Source organism: Acomys minous, assembly GCF_964271855.1.
Source record: "Acomys minous genome assembly, chromosome: 4".
NCBI classification, from domain to species: domain Eukaryota; kingdom Metazoa; phylum Chordata; class Mammalia; order Rodentia; family Muridae; genus Acomys; species Acomys minous.
Genome location: NC_140486.1, coordinates 76,846,923 through 76,866,713, shown reverse-complemented (window position 1 = coordinate 76,866,713; position 19,791 = coordinate 76,846,923). Strand labels below are relative to the sequence as shown.

Here is a 19,791-nt window from a genome sequence, read left to right as displayed (position 1 = left end):
AATTACCAACTTCACAAGTTCTGTCTTTAAGGAAGGTAAGGAACATACAGACTGTAAGAGAAAGATAAATCAAGATTAACTTCACTAGGTCCAAGAGGTTTTTTGGTTTTTTGTTTGTTTGTTTGTTGTTAGAAATAATTATTTAATTTTTTTTTTACTATTTTTTTAATTAATTTATTCTTGTTACATCTCAATGGTTATCCCATCCCTTGTATCCTCCCATTCCTCCCTCCCTCCCATTTTCCCCTTACTCCCCTCCCCTATGACTGTGACTGAGGGGGACTTCCTCTCCCTTTATATGCTCATAGGGTATCAAACTATGGCACCAGCCAAGGACAATACAGGCTATAAACTTCAAACCCCTACCCAGATCTAGCCAATGGACAGAACATTCTCCACCGTTGAGTGGAGAGTGGGGTATTACTTTCATACAAACTCTGGTGCCTCATATTTGACCAAGGGGTTTTTAAGAAACTTCGTTAACATGGATGTTCAAGACACCTTTGAAGCCTTTGGAAAACTTGCACGCAGAGCCAGGGGTCACGGAACACTACAGGAGTGGGCTGCACATCCCAGTCCAACCCGGCAGTTAACATGCTCCTACGAATACTGCTCCACGGCCTGCAGATGTTGGGCAAACCAGAACGGTTGCCTACGTGGCTCACCGTGGCAGTGCCCATTCAAAACTAAAACTATAGCTGCCCTGCTTCAAATGTAAGCAGATTACATGGAGACTGAAAAATACGGCTAGCAATGCAAGCTGGCACAAACCCAATGTTTATGAAAATGAAGCTATTCCTCAAGGCAGCTGGGCTCTGGCTCGGAAATGAATGAGCACTGGCAATTCTTCTGAAGCACTTTGGCGAGGGGGGGGGGGGAATTGGTCAGCTAGGAAGCAAGCATGGGCTTCCTATGTGAACGCTGCGAACAGCTCTGCAGGAGCTAACAGCACAGAATCCAAAGGGGAGGGGAGGAGGGGAGGGAGGTATACACTGGAGATTGTGAGTAGGGCAGCAGGAACTGTAATCAGTTCTCTAAGAGTGCGTGTGTGTACTCGTGCACATGTGTACATGTGTTTGCATGTCTGAGCATGCGTGTGTGTGTGTGTGTGTGCGCGTGTGTGCCTGCTCGTGCACATGTCTGCGCATGTGTACATGTGTGTGCATGTATATGTGTGTATGTGTGTATACATGTGTGTGTGTGTGTGTCTGAGTGGGGGGAGCGGGGGGGGGGGGGAGTTAGGTGCTTGAAAATCTTTCATAAAACCTGGGCTGGAGAGCAATAGATCCACGACACATAAGACCAAAGCTAATAATCTCTTCCATTGTTATTTCAATATAGTTTTTTATATTTGGGGGGGAATGGTTTTGAGACAAGGTTTCTCTATGTAGCCTTGGAGGTCCTGGACTCACCTTGTAGACCAGGCTGGCCTCGAACTCACAGAGCTCTGCCTGCCTCTGCCACCTTGAATGCTGGGATTACAAGCATATGCCACGACACCTGGCTCAATTCAGTTTTTTAAAAGCTATTTAAAGATACTGAGTTCTAAGGGCTGGAGAGATGGCTCAGAGGTTAAGGGCACTGACTGTTCCTTCAGAGGTCCTGAGTTCAATTCCCAGCAACCACACGGTGGCTCACAACCATCTACAATGTGAATTGATGCCCTCTTCTGACCTGCGGGTGTTCATGCAGGCAGAGCACTGTATACATAGTAATAAATAAATCTTAAAAAAAAAAGATACTGAATTCTAAACTGGGAAGTGGTGGCACCTACTTTTAATGCCAGCACTCAGTAGGCAGCGGCAGGTAGATCTCTGAGTTCGAGGCCAGCCTGGTTTACAGAGTGAGTTCCAGGCCAGCCAAGGCTACACAGAAAAACCCTGTCTTGAAAAACCATAAATAAAAATAAATAAATAAAAAGGGATGCTGAATTCTTAGGCTGGGTAAGCCCAGGACTCAAGAGACAGAGTCAAAAGAATCTCAAGTTCAAGACCAGCCTGGGCTACACAGAGAGGACACTGAGATGGTTTCGGTTTTCCACCCTCCCCTAGGGCTACAGGTTAAACTTACAGGGGTTCCTTTAATACTATGGAAGGACTCTGCCTATACCAGTAGCTTAAAATATGTTTATTACATATTATGGGAAATCTGTCTGATAGTTGCGTATGTGCATCCAGCATGAAGCATAAAAGCTAATCACCCAAATCTCTTCTGAAGTAAGTTTTAAGACAAAACAAAACAAAACAGACCCCCCCCAAAAAAAATCCCTATATTGTACTGGCAAAATTTAGCCATCTCCAAAATCTCAGGGGACCTAACGCCCCTGGGAGAGCCAGCTTTGGCATCCTCTTAGGCTTGTCTATGCTAGAAGGAAGGCCAGAGCCGCTGCACACCAGGTAGGTGAGGAAACACGTCACTCTTGTCTTTTACATCTAAAACTGCCCAGCTAGGAAGACTGTAAGTTCTACTAACTCCCCTTCCCCTCCTGCGCTTGCTCACAGGCTTCTCCCAGGGGCACTCACCCACCCACACCATGTCACACAGGCCACCTCTGCAGGGGCACTCACCCACACCATAACACACTGTATCACCCCTGAGCTCACTGTGTCTACAGCCCACTGAAGACCAGAGGCCACCTGAGCTCCCAGGAAACTCCTAGACAGCGCCCAACTCCCACAGAAACAGATATGGGGTTGCCAGGTTTAGGGGGCCGACAAGAAAGATCACCAAGCAGGGTCTGGCTTCCCAGACCCAAGTTTCATGGAGCCAAGAATCAGGACTGGGGAGTTAAGCACAAAATTCAGAAAAGAAGGCTGAAGTGAGGGAAACCAACCCATTTTCCCAGCTGCGGGCCAGCCAGGACACACGCAGGGGGCCTGACTCTAGAGGACAACGTAAACAAAGATGGAGGAAGTCTCTCTCCAAAGCGGTGCTCCCTCAAAATCCTTACAATTCAGTCTTTGAAGGTTGCCCAAGGCCGGTGAGATAGTTCAGCTGGTAAAAGTGAACAAACACTATGACTTAAGTTTAATCCCTGGAGCCCACATAAAGGCGAAAGGAAGGAAAAACCTATGCCACATAACACACGCCCGCATACACTACCAATAGCAATGTACCAAGAACTTAGTGAACACTATCACAAACGGCCCATAGCACCACATGAGCTAGGAAGGTGATGGCTAGCGTCAACTTGACAGAATCTAGGCCCAGGGTATGTCTGTGGAGGGTTCCTTGATCGTGCTAAGGTGCAAAGACCCAACCAGTGAGGGTCTGTGGGCAGCATCACTCTCTAGCTAGCATCCTGGACCACATAAGCGGGAAAGGCGAGGTCAGCATCAGCAATCAGCAGGGATGCACTACCCTGACTCCAGCTGCTTCGAGCTCCTGCAGCCTTGACTTCCCAACTAGGGCTGACAAGACCTTGAAGTGTGAGCCAAAAACAACCTCTTTCTTAAGCTCCTTAGTGAAGGTATTTTGTTTTTTTCCGAGACAGGGTCTCTCTGTGTAACCTTGGCTGTCCTAGACTCGATTTGTAGACTAGGCTGGCCTTGAACTCACAGCGATCCGCCTGCCTCTGCCTCCCCAGTGCTGGGATTAAAGGCGTGCGCCACCACGCCTGGCCTAGTCAAGGTATTTTAACAGAGCAACAGGAACAAAGACTAAGACAGAAATATCCCTCCCTTATGGACTTGCATATCTTTGCTCAACACAGCCCTTAAAACACAAACACGCCTGAGAGAGCGGTGACCTGGCAGTCAGGGTGAACCCAGGAGGAAGGGACACTGGAGCTAAGGACCTGTTGGCCTCTGTGTGTTGTTCCCACCTTTTCACACAATGGAACTGAACCCTCCAGGGTTTGGACCTCAGGGCCCAGGGCCTGAATCTTCTCGCACCATCCCAACTTGAAGGAAGCAAAGCCCAGGATGGAGCCGGCACCTGGGCTGTGTTTCCTGCCTCTCTCCCGCTTGTTTATTTTCAGCTTTTGTCTGGGCAGCATGTGTGTTGCCTTGGCCTTGATCGCCACAGCTGTCACGGGCAGTTTCCCCATCTCAACAACATCCAGTCTCTAGGCACATCCATCTGCCCTGTTACTCTGTCCTTGGAGGCACAATGGATTTCCTTTATTGTTTTTGAAAGATGGCAAATACAGGGCCTCCCACCCACCGGGTGCTTTAACTAAATATGAACGGATGAAGAAGGTGCCCTCAAGTATCAAGGCCAAGAGGCCACTGCCCGGGAAGGAGCCCACTGAGCACCTTTCTCCCCACCCCCAAGCACTGCTCAGGACAGGTCTGCAGGAAGGTACTCATAGCTGAGAACTTAGCACACTCTCAGAGAATTAATGACACAAAGGGACCAAAGTCACTGCTGTGCCATTGACCCTGAAGACTCAATAGTATCCTGGGCTGAAATACTTAAGACAAGGAAAGGCACAATTTACAGCCTCTAAATTTATCTTAAGAAATTATATATATGTGTGTGTGTGTATATATATGTACATGTATATGTATGTACAGGGTGTGTGTGTGTGTGTGTGTGTGTGTGTGTGTGTGTGTGTGTAAGTGGAGGAGGAGTGTGATTTTTTTTTAACCTGCCCAGGAGCATTCTGAGAACTCCATAAATAATTCAATATAGAGCTCCATCCTGCTCCGGTAGGTGGTGGTCACTCTTGGGCCAAGGTCTGGTCTCTGCCCAGCACCATCCGCTGTTCCAGCCCAAGGATACAGGTCACCTCTGTCCCCCTTTTATATTGATGTCGGAACTAGTTCACTTCCCAGCGGGGAAGGGCTAAGCACACAAACCATGTGGAATGTGTGTTCCCACAGAACTCAGTAATGTGATGATCTCAGAGGCCCAGTGAAGGAAGACCCTTGACACTTCCTAAGGAAGACTGTCTTCTGTAAAAGGCCCCTGCCAGCCCGGGAAGCATACGCTGGGAAAATCCTTAGCCCGCGGCTGCGCGTGTTTCCAATTCTGATGTCCCACTTCCTCTCTGCATCGCATTCCTTCTGCGGCTCAGCTGAGGAGCAAAGTGCAAGCTCTTCAAGGCTTTGAGATAAAAAGAGCTAAAACGGATTTCAAGACATAGAAAATGTATAGCACTATATAAAGCCAACCTCTACTCTACCCGTTTGACATGCTGTTTAAAAAGAACTTTTCTTGGGGTGGGGGGATGGGGGGGTGGGGGGGGTGTTTTTGAGATAGGGTTTCTACTCACTGGCCTGGAACTCACAGCAATCCGCCTGTCTCTGCCTCCCCAGTGCTGAGATTAAAGGCGTGCACCACCACGCCCAGGAAGAATTTATTTTTAAATGCTGGCCACTTAACTTCTTATAAATAAAGGTTGAAGCTTCAGTAAACTGGGTGTGGTAGCACATGCCTGTAACCCCAGTGTTCGAGGGATGTAAGCATGGCAAATTCCAGGCCAGTCTCGACTACATGGCAAGACTATTTCAAAAACACCAATAAAGGTATTTTTCCTGGGAGAGCACTTGGCCAGCATGCAGGAAGCCCTGAGTTCAGTCTCCAACACCTCCTAAAACCGAGTTAAGGAGTGGGAAGCAGGAAAAACATGTTCAGGGTCATCCTCAGCTACATACTGAGTTCTGGTCCAGCCTGGGCTACATAAGACCCTGGTGAGGTGGTTTTTAAGTATTGACATAAACCTTTCAAATGGTGCTGTCTTAAAGTAGTGATGTCACTATCCTGGCCTTCCAAAGCTATTTCAGTGTGGCTTTAGGAAGAATCAACTGTAATAAACATGAAATTGATTTGGAGTCTGCAAAGAGCTAATTAATAAATAACAGTCAAATTATGATTATTCCTATTATTGTTTGTTTATTGTTTGAGACAGGGTCTTTCTACATAGCCTGGAACTCAGTAGTCCATGCTGGTCTCTAACTCACTGTCTGCCTCTGCCTCTGCCTCCAGATAACTGGGATTAACACTGTTCAGCACCAGGCCCCGCAATCACACAGTGTTTAGTTAGAATACGGACTTTACAGCCAAGCAGCAGTCAGACCGCACTCTGTCACTTACAAGATACCTGCACACACACAACTATAGTGCAAGAGGCGACGTCCAAGCCGAGGCGCTGGCTCCCACACACAATCTCAGTACTCGGAGGCCGGAGCAGGAGGACAGCCTTGAGTTAACAGCCAGCCCAGGTTAGACAGAAGTTTCTGAGACAGTCTGGGACACAAAGTAAGACGAAAACCAAACAAAAAATTTACTTTAGCTGAGCATGGTAGGATGTGCCTGAAAAACCAGCCTGGGGGTAGGAGAAGAATAAAGCTGGTCAGGAGTTCCAGGGCAACCTCAAGCGACATAATGAATTCTAGGCCAGCCTGGGCTAACTGAGACCTTTGGCCAAGTTATTTTAAAGATTAATACAGTGATGGTGCCTATAAGCCGTTAACTAGCGCTAGCTTGTTCAATTTAAATCTGGATGTCTAGCTGCTGACAACAGTGGACCAGAGATAGGAGACAACCCTCACCCAAAAGGAGGTCAATGGGTACAAGCACAGGCACACAGTGGATGCTGAGGACACCACGGTTCTCTTCTTAGACAGATGTCCATCCCACTCCCGGCCCACACCCTTCCCCAGCGATCTCAGTCCATCCCTGTTGTTGTGCGCGGCTGTGCAGAGAAAGTCAGGGCTAACTCCAGACTTGACAAAGTGATGAGTCACCCCCGAAGGGGGTGCAGCCTGTTGCCAGACTTATCACACAACCCCTCATCCATTGGGACAGGCAGAGGCCAGAAACCAGCTATTGGAGGAGTGTCCCTTTCATGTCTCTCCAGTAGCCGTAGTGCGCTTAGGCTCTACATTTTGTTAATGCATGGACCCAAGAGCCCTTGGGAGGAATCCAACAGAACGCACATGAATGAAAAGCCTGGAACGGCAGGATAACAACAGAAGAACATCCCTCTGTAAACTGCCCGTGCCACAGCGCTTTGCCAGGCAGTGTCAGTTGTAATGACAAACAACTTCACACTTGGACACTGTCCCAACTCCAACTTCACTTCGTCGCCGTAATGGCTTTTGAGGACATGTTCCACAACCTCACAGCCTGGCCTGAAAGCCTGACCACATCCCCTTCCAAAGAGACAAGCCCTCAGCAGGCGCTTACACAGCTCTTTTCCATTACCACGTAGTGGGCACAAAGCATTTTTCCCCCCCAGAGTAAGCGCCCAGTTCGCCTTCTAAGGTTAAAAGGCTTTCAGCTTTGGTTCCTCTTAACAGCAATGGGCCAAAGTAGTGGTTTCATGGTGGCCCCTCAGCTTGTCCAAAAGGCAGTGCTGGTCCCAGGCAGAGGCTGTTAAGTTACCCCCCACAGTAATTCTAACCTGCACTGGACTTTGGGTCTCTTCCATCAGCGTCCCACAGGCATAGCCATCAATGCCTGGAAATGTCAGCCTCCTCCCAGTTTCGCTTGGAATACCCTGTCCAGAAAGCAGCCATCACTCGATCCCCAAGGCTCGCCCCACTCCCGAGACCGCCAATCCTTCTGGGATTCTTGATTCCAATCTCAAACCGGGTCACCTTAACAAATGCCTGGCATACTACATTCAATTCTACTCCTGAGAGAGAGAGAGAGAGAGAGAGAGAGAGAGAGAGAGAGAGAGAGAGGGAGGGAGAGAGAGAGAGAAACACTGTCAGGCAGTGTTCTCTCTCCTACTCCAGTGGGTCCACAGGAAAGCCTGGAGCACTTAAAGCCATGCTCCAGTCTCAAAACCCAAAGCTAAAATGAGTGTGGGGTGTCCTGTGTGTCCCATTCCTCCCCCCACGCCCCTCCCCAGACTAATGACAAAAGAACCTCAACTCACCGTTACATCATCTGATTCATTTATTTAGCAATCCGATTTCCTGGTGCTTCCCAGGCCACAAACATGCTTTGGAGACCATCATAACTATATTGTACAATAATGGAGAAAAAACCATTTTTGTCAAAAGGATTCTGTATACAACTAGTCGGGTGTGGTGCCACACACCTTTAGTCCCAGCACTCAGACGGCAAAGGCAGGAGGATCTCAGGTCAGGCAGGGAATAAACCATGTCTCAAAAAGTTTTAGGGGAGGGGTTTGGTTTGGTTTTGATTTTGGTTTTCTGTCAGCCTATTAGAGTCACAGTGAAATCCACAGACACACATGCACACAAATATCCTCATTCATTAAAAAAAAAAAAAAAAAACAACTCTTTATCCGTTATAACTAGCAAGATCTGCATTCAGCAAACTCCTATAGCCAGAGCCTAGAACTTCAAGGAAGAACAGAACTTGTTGCAACAATTAGTGCTAGGCCGTAGCATGAACAAAGCACCGCAAATAAACTCCACAGGCCTTTAGACAGAAGGTTGTGTTTGTAATTAACTCCAACGCACTCTCATCACCCCCCTCCCCAGCGCTCCACCCGTCCCAGCACCCTCCAGGGCTCCAGTTCCCAATCTGGTTTCCATTCGAGCCCCGCCCCCTTCCCCTAGCCTCTCTGGGACTGTGAATCAATCCCATCCCGGGCAGGAAACGGGACCCGAGGCAGCCCCCTCCGCTGTGGCGGAACAAAGGAGCGGAGCGCAGCTGCACGCCCAGGGCGAGCCACCGGGTCCTGCGCCCCGCCTCGTGTACCGCGGCCAGGGCACACCGCACCTGAACCCCACTCCCCAGGACGTCCCATTGTTCTGCCTCCGCTTCTCCTTCCCACAGGAAGCCATAGCGCGTCCTTCCATAGAGCCCAGAGCCAGGAAACTCCAGTGGGCCAGAGGGATGGAGGAGGGGTGCGGGTGGAACCACAGAAAACGGGGCTCCCCGGTGCCCATAGGTACGAAGCAGATATCACAAAGTGAGAGAGCAACTTAGTTTACAACCCCCCACGCGCCTCCCCCTAAGCCACACGGAGCCCAGATCACCCCCGACGACCTCGAGCGCGCGTGCGTTCACGCTGGAGCGCCGCCGCATCCCCCCAGGAGCGCCCCGGGAGCCGGGGAGCCGCGCTCGCAGGCTGCGGCTGAGCCCGGGGCCGCGCGCACAAAGGCACGGGCGGGAAGGCTCCCGGCACGGGAGAGCGCAGCATACCTCGCCCGGCGCCCGCCCTGCCGCTCCGCCTCCGCGTGCTGCTCGCTGGCCTCCGCCTTGGGGAATGCGGGTGCGACCCGATGCGGGGCTCGTGCCACAGCTGCCGCCGCCGAGGGTCCCGCGCTGCTCAGCCGACCGCCCGTCCCGTGCACCCACACTGCGTCCGCCCGCCCGGCTCCGAGTGCGCTGGCTTCGGGCTCGGCGGCGGCGCGGCCACTCCCCTCTCCCGGCGGGGGCGGCGACCTCGCCGCCCGGACGCGCCCCTCGCTCCTGGGCCACACAGCGCCCCCCGGTGAGCACCCTGGCGGGCGGGGACACCCAGGGACGCGCGCTGGCCCTTCACCTTGGTCACTGCAAAATCCGCGAACTGCAGAACAGAATGCAGAGCCAGCTGGAGGAGCCTGGCCGCGAACACCGGAGAGAACATTCCTTCTCCACATTGCCTCCTCCGCTAGGTCAAAGTTTGGGTGCCCAGGAATATCACAAAATGCTAATTTGCTGAAAGAGAAAACAGCCTGCCATTCGAGGCTTTTATTGTCACTGTCACCCACATACGTATTGAATATAGGGTTGGGTATTGAGCGATGACTGACAGTCGTTTGGCCATGGTCTAGGGAATCAGACCCCCGTACCCCCAACTTCTTACTCCAGCCGTCCTCACCACGCGGGGATTCAGGACAAGCCACGTGACCCTGGCTCTGGATTCTTCCTGGAAGAGGGAAGGGTGTTCATCAAACTTACTCATGGGGTTAGGTGAGGATTACGTGTCTGAGGTGTTAAACGCACTGCAGACACAGTAATTATTACTCATGAATCTAAAGACTTCATCCTATAATGAAATAAATTGCCATAAATGGGGCCAGGTTTAAGTGCACTGACCTATATCTGGGAACTGTCACTAAAATTAGGTGAATCAAAGATTGCAAGCCTTATATAGTCACTCTCTGCCACCGGCACAAGAACTGCAAGCACCGGCATTTATCAAATGCCACCAGGACCTCTACAAATTGTATCTGCTTGGAATTCTGCCGTCATTGATGTCAGCATCAGCACCACCTAGATCTTTGGTTGGTATAATGGGTTAAGCTCACTCACACATTTTGAGTACTGGGTACAATTTTATTTAATCTTCACCAAAAAAATCTGGGAGGTAACTTTCTTTCTTTTTTTTTCTTTCTTTTTTTTTTATTTTTTTGTAACTTACTTTCTTATTTTTGTTTTAGAGAATGGGACCACCAAGGATAGAGAGACGTTCCCTCCAGCTGGTAAGTGGTACAGCTGCGGAGAGAGCCCCCCCACCCCCCAATTCTCTGTTGTGAAACACAGACAGGCTTCAAACTCAATGTGTAGCCAAAGGTGACCAGCCGCTTCAAGTGCCTGAGTGCTTGGAGTAGCACGCGGACCCACCAGTCACCCCTGTTTCATGCTGTGCTGACGATGCACACCTGGCAGGCTCTCTGCCAACCCCACTGCATTCCCCAGACCTAGAACTTTTGATCACAGACACCGGGCATGCGTTAGTGAAGAGTTAGGATGAATCATTGCCCACTGGGACTGTGAGAGCTCAAGCCTTGAAGATGCCTGCCCCAAGGAGGGACGGGAACCCTCGCTAAGCTGGAGTAGTTCTGCCTTTAGACCTCCTATAGTTGGGGAAACTGAGGCTTTCTACTTGCTTTCAAGTAGTTCCCCCCAAAAGGACCAGCAACTATTGGCTCCACTAACAGAGAAAAACAACCAAGAAATGATTTAAAAACCAAGTGAAAAACAGCCTTAGAGCATGTCACAATTATTTTTAAAAACATGGTTAACCTAGTTTTCATAAACCTCAAGCTTTCTGAAGACGTACCATAAGGGTTAAATATCCCTTTACCTTCCTGGCAAAAGCCAACCGATCAAGAACTTTTTAGAAAAGATTAAAGTTCTTCTAACAGTTGTCAAAAGTTAATAAATCCACCAACTACAAAGGCATCTTTTAAAAACTTTCTCCTTGGTCTTTTTGGAGGAAATAGAGTGTATAAAGAAAGACTTTTATTAAGAGCTTGAGGTGGCACTCAGGAGGCAGAGGCAGGTGGATCATTGTGAGTTCAAAGCCAGTCTGGTCTACAAAGTGAGCCCAGGAGGCCAAGGCTACACAGAGAAACCTTGTCTCGAAAAACATAAACAAAAACAAACAAACAAAAAAAGAGCTTGAGGTGGAAACATAAATTATCTAGTCCCAGGAGCAAAGGCATCTACGGGCCAGGCTTCACCCGACAGGCTGGTGGAGAGGCTCACAGTGGAACAGCGGACTCTTGCCAAGCTGCGGTGAGCACAGAAGGGGAAATGTTCATGAAGAGAAATGCTACCGTCCTGTAGGATTGCTTGTCTTCATTATCTTACACTCTTTAAAAGCATTTTTTTGGAGCCAGGTGTGGTGGCGCACACCTTTAATCCCAGCACTCGGGAGGCAGAGGCAGTCGGATTGATGTGAGTTCAAGGCCGGCCTGGTCTACAAAGTTAGTCTAGGACAGCCAAGGCTACACAGAGAAACCCTGTCTTGAAAAACCAAAAAAAAAAAAAAAAAAAAAAAAAAAGCATTTTTTGGGACCATTGAGGTGGCCCAGCAGGCAAAACACTCTGGCAGGTCTGCCAGCCTACACTTGATCCCAAGAACCTATGTAAAGCGAAGGAGAGAAATAACTCCAGATTGTTCTCCCTAGCCTCCACGGGTGTGCCCTGGCACCCCAGCACCTCCCTCAACAACAGCAATAACAAATAAATAGAATTTTCTTGTTGTTGTTGTTTTCTTCAAGACGTGGTTTTTCTGTGTTATTTTGACAGTCCTAGGCTCGCTTTGTAGACCAGGCTAGCCTCAAATTCACAGCGTTCTGCCTGCCTCTACCTTTTTTTTTTTTTTTTAAATTTATGTGTGCTGGTGTGAGGGTGTCATATCTTGGAGTCAAAGACAGTTGTGAGCTGCCATGTGGGTGCTGGGAATTGAACCTGGGTCCTTTGGAAGAGCAGGCAGTGCTCTTAACCACCGAGCCATCTCTCCAGCCCCCTGCCTCTACCTCTTAAAGTTGTCTTTTTTTTTTTTAATTAGCATAAAAAAATTTTTTTGAGGAGTTCAGCAGTAATACAAAAGGACAATGGCAGAATCGTAAAACCTACTCCTGCCTTATTTTGGTGTTAGCTAGCCTGCCTTATTTTGGCATAATTTCAGATTTCTTCAGCATCCCTGCCTGAGCTGGCTCTGCAGTTTGGACCAGAAGGTTCTTCTCTGCCTCAGCTGGTTAGTTTTCTGTCAACTTGACATGAGGTAGAGTCCCTTGGGAAAAGAGAACCTCAACGGAGAAAATGCTCCCACTCGATTGGCCGGTAGGCAAGGCTCTGGGGCTTTTTCTTCAGTGATGATTGAGGTGAGCGGGTCCAGCTCCCTGTGGGTAGTGCCGTCTTGGGCCGGTGGTGCCAGATGCCACCACACAGCAGGCTGAGCGAGCCATGGGGATCGCACCAGTGAGTAGCACCCCTCCATGGTCTCTGCATCTGTTCCTGCTCTGTCTTCCCTCGGTGATGGGCTGCTGCGATGCGGAAGCGGAATAAATCCTTTCCTCCCAAGTTGCATTTGGTCTTGATGTTGTATCACGGTGATAGAATGTGTAGCTAAAACACTGCCTAGGTGTTTCTGTTGTTTTTTTGTTTTTGTTTTTGTTTTTCGAGACAGGGTTTCTCTGTGTAGCCTTGGCTGTCCTGGACTTGCTTTGTAGACCAGGCTGGCTTCAAACTCACAGGGATCCGACTGCCTCTGCCTCCCGAGAGTGCTGGGTTTAAAGGCGTGTGCCACCACACCCAGCACTGGCTAGGCGATTTATAACTAGCAGGAAACTTCTGTTTTTGCTGTGTTCTCTCTCCTCATCTGCCCACCTAAATGCTTAGCTTTCACCCTCTTTACTTATTGTTTGAGACCGAACATCTGTCCCTGAGCATGATACAGAGTCCACGGAGGGGTGCTTCAGAGGCCATAGAGGGATGCTACTTACTGGCTCGCTCCCCATGGCTTGCTCAGCCTGCTTCCCTTCCGCCCCCATTTATTTATTTAATCACTTTACAGCCTGATCGAAGACTCCTCCCTCCTCTCCTCTCCTCCCAGTCCCACCCTCATGCTCCCCCCTTATCCCCCACTTCTCAGGAAAGGGGAGGCCCCTCTCATGGGTACCAACCCTCCCTTCAGCCTGCTTTCTTATAGAACCCAGGACCACCGGTCTAGCATGGCTCCACCCACAATGGGCTGGGCCTTTCCCGGTTGATCACTAATTGAGAAAATGTCTGACAGCTGGATCTCTCTCATGGAGGCTGGATTTTCTCAAGTGAGCGTCCCTTCTTTCAGATGATTCTAGTTTGTGTGTCAAGTTGACATACCAGCACAATTTCCCACTCTTAAAAAAAAAAAAGAGCCAACTTACAGAAAACTCCCTGACCTGCACCTGCACGCTGTCTCAGGAAACCTTCACAGGAGAGAACTATCGTCCTTACTCTGATTTACAGATGGCGAAACCGCGGCAGGAAAAGCTGACTCTGTTGCTCACATTGCACAACTACAGCAGAGCACTCACTGTGGCTCCATCCTCTGTCTTCTGAGTTCAGCCTCTTCCATCCTGCCTTGCCTCCTGCGCCTCAGAGGGCTTTTCATCTATAAGACCTTTTTTTTTTCCCCTCCTGAAATTATTGTGTTATTTTCTTAGTCTTCCACAGACCGGAAGCACTAAATTAGTGGTTCCTAAGTATTTTCATGCAAAAGAAAAACTTGACATAGTTAAAGAGCACTTGGAAAATAAATGCTTACTGCTTACAGTATTATTTGAAACTGATTGATTAGGTAGTGCTTTTTTTTTTAATCTTTCTGTGGAATTGCCAGACTCTGGGACTCAACAGTAAACATACAGCTCTTGGCTATGCATTTAAAAAGCTGTAGATAAATGGCAGCAAGGGACATAGAGAGGCAAAAAGACTCATAACATTTCTCCACAGAAGAATCTGCAAACACGTTTGGTGATTTTTTAAAAAGTGGGTGGGAGGAATGAATTAAAAACTCCCAATACAACCATACCTTGTATACTCTAGGTTGCTTACTGTCTACCTACACTCTCATAAATGTTGCCCTCCATAACTGGATAATAGGCCTGCATATCAGACCTGTCGGTTTGAAAACACTAGGTCTACGGTAGTAATAACATTCCTACACCCTAGAAAACTTTTTCCTCCAAGAAAAGAACCATTGAAAATAAAAAGCAAGTATTCTTTATAAAAACACACATATAGCAATATAATTGGGTCATAGAAAACAAAGTATATATTTTTCCCTCCAGAAATGGATTTGTCTGGCCCAGATTACTCTGAGCTTCAAATAAATTATAAAACCCTTGCCGAAAATTTAAATTGATGAATCTTATTCTCCTGATATTTTATAATTTTAGCGTTTTGTCATTTCAACTAATTAAAAAAAAAATTCGTTTATTTCCTCTCAGGCGGTGGCAAGTTAGCAATGTCATGGCAGAGCCTCGCAAGTGAAATCGTGAGTCAACCTGAAAAATGGCTGAATTGTCACCGTCTCCATTTTTTCCAGTGGTAACCAGGGAGCTTATCAAACCACTGCTGAGGAGACGTGAGGAGGCCTGCAGGAAAGAGCAATACAAATGGCTGCTGTGGGATGCCCACCAGAGAAGACTGATCTGACTTGGGTTCAAGCAAACAGAAAGTCTTTAGTTTAGGCTGGCAACTACACTGGGTTTTCAGGATTCCAGCGTAGCCCCGCACCTTTCCCGGGCTGAGCTTTTAAGTACACAAAAAAACCCACGTTCTGAGTTGACATACTTCTGTTAACAGCCAGAAGCAAAACTATGGAAGCTAAAAAGCATGATTAGGGACTGGAGAGATGGCTCTGAGGTCCTGAGTTCAATTCCCAGCAACCACATGGTGGCTCACAATCACCTAAGAATGGGATCTGGTGCCCTCTTCTGGCTACAGACGGTACATGCAGGAAGAGCGCTGTATCCATAATACGTTCTTAAAAATAAAATAAATCTTTAAAAAGCAATGTTATACATTTTGAGACTTTCTCAGAACTGTATGGACTTTGGCAGAGTAGGCCTTTGTGATGATATCTCTCGGCTGAGTTTTACAGTCAGAATGGCACTTCCATCATGGAGTCAGTTGTGCTAAGGCCTGACTCCCTGCTACAATGACTAAGTGAAAAATATTGCCTATCTATACTAAACAGTTATACATTTTGAGACTTTCTCAGAACTGTATGGACTTTAGCAGAGTAGGCCCTTGTGATGATATCTCTCGACTGAGTTTTACAGTCAGAATGGCACTTCCATCATGATGTCAGTTGTGCTAAGGCCTGGCTCCCTGCTACAATGACTAAGTGAAAAATATTGCCTATCCATACTAAACAAAGACCAACTTAGACAACATATGAGACTGTACTTTGTGTTAACTCCAGTCCCTAAAAGTAAATGTATTTGTCTCTAATGCCTTTATTCATTTGACGTATCACTGTAGAAATGTGCAGACAGAGAAAGACCAGTGTGCGTTTCAAAAGTATCATAAACCTAGACGGTACACTAGCCAGTTCAGTGACTAGTGACGAAGTCAGCCAATTTTACCCCAAAAATACAAAGCAGAGGTTAACAACAAGCTCGCTCATTGGTTGCAGGTTAACATCAAGCTGTTTATTGGTAGAGAGCTAAAAGCGAGCTTCCTTATTGGTTGAGAGTTAGCAGCGAGCTCTCTCATTGGTCCAGCTGCGTTCTCTAGCTTGGCCCCTGCTCAGGATAAGGAGATCCTTAGGGTGGGATTTGTATCTGTTTTAGTTCACTCTTTGTCCAAAGCCTATGAGCATACCAGAAACTCAATCTGTATTGTTTAATGAAGAATTATTCTCAACAGGCGGTGGCGGTGGTTTTGGCTTTTTGAGACAGAGTTTCTCTGTGTGGCGTTGGCTGTCCTGGACTCGCCTGTTGTAGACCAGGCTGGCCTCGAACTCACAGCGATCCACCTGCCTCTGCCTCCCTGAATACTGGGGTTATAGGAGTGCGCCACCACACCTGGCTACAAGTTATTATTTTAAGTAAGGAGTCAGCCTATAATCCCAGCCCTAAGATTTTTAGACAGCCCTCAGAGCGTTTTTTAAAATTCCACTGAATGAAGTAAACCAAAAGCAAGTTATAGATTATTTAAGTTTCAAATAAAGTTGGGGCGCGCAGGTGTGGGAGAGGGTGCTTTAAAGAAAGTAACACCAGCTGGGCGCGGTGGTGCAGGCCTTTAATCCCAGTACTGGTGAGGCAGAGGCACACAGGAAACCCTGTCTCGAAAAACCAAAAAAGAAAGAAAGTAACACCAAAGCAAAACATGAAAACATGCGTTACATCATGAAAGGGCTAGACCATATGGGCCAGAGCGCTGACCAGAAACCCGGCTCCCCGAGAAAAACGTGGCTCCCACTGAATACACGCATAACCTCCTTTTCCACAAGACACAAGCAGAAATGTGTTCTCCAGAAATCCTCGTACCGCAGAGGTAAGGAAAGGGAGCCGAGAACTCTGTCCTACACGCCCAGGGCTTTCTTGCTAGGCTCAACTTCCACTTGCGTGAGTTCGAGCCCCGCAGAGATTCACATCCCTTGATGCAGCTCACCGGCTCAGGCGCTTCCCACTGCAGAATAGCAGGTGTCTTCAAAAAGTTTTGCTTTCCCTACGTGTTCTCCTTACTCTTCTCTAGCTACTTCCTGGGCTACTTCCAGGTCCACTGTGCTTGTAAAAAGCCCACCATTTTGTTAAATTGGAAAACTTCACAGTTTTCTTTATGAGTCCTTATCGGCCAAATGCAATGGTCACCATGCAGATGAAACCAACCAGGACGCTTTTTAGTGTCCAAATGATCTTCGTCCTACGCTGTCACTTTGGTTGGCGGGGTAACGCTCCAGATTACCAGCCTCAGCTCTGAGGATGCCTTACATTCTAGTCACTCCTCCCTCAGGGCATGGCAGTTAAGTAGACGACATTTGTCCTGCATCAAGAAGCCCAGTGACCTTTCAAAATCCTTGAGGACAGGCTCCAGAAATTCCAGGTCCCCCAGAGAGACCAGAATACCCTTATGGAAAAGTAACATAGCATTTACACATACACGATGCATATCTTCTGTACATTTTTTTCATCTCCAGACAAATGACAATTCTTTTTTTTTTCAAATTACAATTCTTAATACATTGTCTATGTAATGCAAGTGGATACTGTACTATATTATTTACCAATAACAAAAAGGAAGTGTCTGCACATATCCAGAACAAATAATAATTTTTTTCCTAAGTATGTCCCGTCCTCATTGTGTTAATCACAAGGTGACAGAACCTGCAGCTATGGAGGGCCAACTGTATGTATCTGGTCCTGTCCAGAGGCTGGGATGATGACTACGACTGTTAGCATCTGGGACCACAGGGGTGAAAGGTCACACTTCAGATCTTTGGAACCTTGGCTATACCTTCCTTTCCTTGGTACTATTCTCCCAGTTCCTACAAAGTGAGGGGGGTGGGTTTCTTCTCCCAGGCTTCTCTGCGCCCCTTGCCATGCACACAAACCCTTAGATGCTATCCCAAGCACTTTAGGTCAGTCACACACACTTTGGGAGGGCAGGATTACAGCTGGAGGAGGGGAGGGCTCAGAGAGCTGTCATTAAGTTCCTCCCTCAAATCATTTAAATATCAAATTTCATATACTCTAAAATGAATGACCACAAGCTTTTTAATCTCAACATTTTTAGACTCAACATTTTCCTAGTCAGTAACCTATCATGGTAACCACTTGGGTTGCCTTTTAAATCACACACACACACACACACACACACACACACACACACACAGGGACATGCACATGCATACACCCTGAACTTTGGGATTTTAAGCTGTATTTAATGTTTTTTCACTCAAGTAATGCTTTAAAATTTTAATACATTTTATTATAATGTAACATGCATTCATTTTATGATGGAAAATACTAAAGCTGTCTCCAACTGGAACAAAATATACATCCTGGTCATGGTCCTTGTCACTGTTTTCTGAATTGGCCTTTTCTAAAATGCCGTCCTTGGAGAATTCCAGTTTTTCCTGAGCTTTGTCATCAGAAGGCAGTCTAATTAACTCATGCTGGGTCATGCACACTAATGACCTGGGTGCAAGGATGCAGGGCCTGGGCTTCTGTGCCGCACACATTTCCAGATCTCTTCTAGCACTTTCTGTTGCCTGAGCCCTGTGCTCACCTGTAGCAAGCAGAGGAAAGGAGGCACGAGGGGGTGAGGAAAGCTGAGCGAGCAGCTGTGTGGGGGCTGCCTTGAAAGGAGCGGCACAAGGTGAGCTTTCAGTTACCAACAGTTATTGTCCGGGGCCCTCGGGTCGGTCTGACAGACATAATCTAGAGCAAAAGAGCCAATCAGGTCAAGATTTTAAGAAAGGACGATAATGATGGAGGGTGTTATGTACTTCTCACGGATGTCCCGTCACTTATAAACAAGGACTATATACAGGACTATGGGCTCGGGCTTCTGTGCCGCACGACTCTAACCCCCAGTGGGATGGGGTTAGGGGCTTTGAGAGGTCAGTAGGTTTAGATGAAGTCATGCGAATGGAACTCTAATGGTGACATTAATGCATTCGCGAGGGAGGAAAACTGAGCCACATGAGGACACAGTGAGCAAGCCTACGAGCTGGGCAGCGCCCTTATCAGACACTGCATCTGCCAATACTCCCAGACTCCAAAGCCGCAAGAAATGTGTTAGCTCTTAAAGTCCCTAGTCTTCGTTATTTTTATCACCGTAGCCCAACCTAATCTATATGGAATCTTGACAGTCTGTTTATTTTCCTTTTGTTTAATATATTACGTGTGTGTGTGTGTGTGTGTGTGTGTACACATGTGCCACAGCACAAACATGGAAGCAAAAGGACAAACTTCATGCAGTCAGCTCTTTCCTTTCACCGTTATGCAGGTCCCAGGGAGTAAGCGCAGGTCACCGAGCCTCATGGAGCAGCTGTTCTCTAAGCTGGTTGTGACTGTGAAGGCGGCATCTACTGGGTTTCCACTTGGTAGCTCATTCATGACCCCTTGCTTGTTAAATCAAAAGACCACACACACACCCCATCCCTGTTAGGTGCTGAGTCTCCAGGTGAATTTTGTATTCGTAGCCTCAGTGAGTGGCAGCGACTGTCAAACCCTAGAGTACAGATATATTCTAATATATATATATATATATATTATCAATGTATCTTTTGGGAAACTTGCTTTTAAAGTATAACCAGAGTTAGTAAGACAAGACTTCTGGGTGAGCGGAAGTACTTGGAAAATTGAGCTGTGGTCCTCTGGGAGAAAGGGATTCATCTCATGACAATTTTGAAGAAACAAAATTAGGTTCTTGTGTTCACTGAAAAAGGAGCCTAGGTCGTAGAATTTCTCTCCTTCCAGTCAAGTGTTTATAAAAGCTTGCTTGCTGGTCTCTGCTTACGTCCTCACTTCCTTCCAACCAGCCCTTGGTGCCTATGACTACATTAAAATGAGCTTCCCAGCATCCTCACAGGTCTTTTGGTTACCGCATCATCTTTGAGGCGGCTCCGGGTCCAGCCATCACTTCCCCCCACTGACCTATAGCAGCGCCTCCTTGCTTCCCTGCTACCTGCTGGATGCTCTCCTATTT

General features: G+C 47.7%; 1 protein-coding gene across 3 annotated transcripts in view; it reads right to left on the bottom strand.

The window, feature by feature from the left end:
• MYO1B (myosin IB) overlaps positions 1-9,288 on the bottom strand; it is a 173,529-nt gene extending 164,241 nt beyond the window's left edge. For 2 of the 3 annotated variants that reach the window (XM_084778430.1, XM_084778431.1), the window contains exon 1: positions 9,073-9,288. The gene's annotated coding sequence lies outside the window, so the exon portion shown is untranslated. The remainder of the gene's footprint in view (positions 1-9,072) is intronic. The other variant, XM_084778429.1, reaches the window with a different exon arrangement.
• Positions 9,289-19,791: the final 10,503 nt, after the last annotated feature.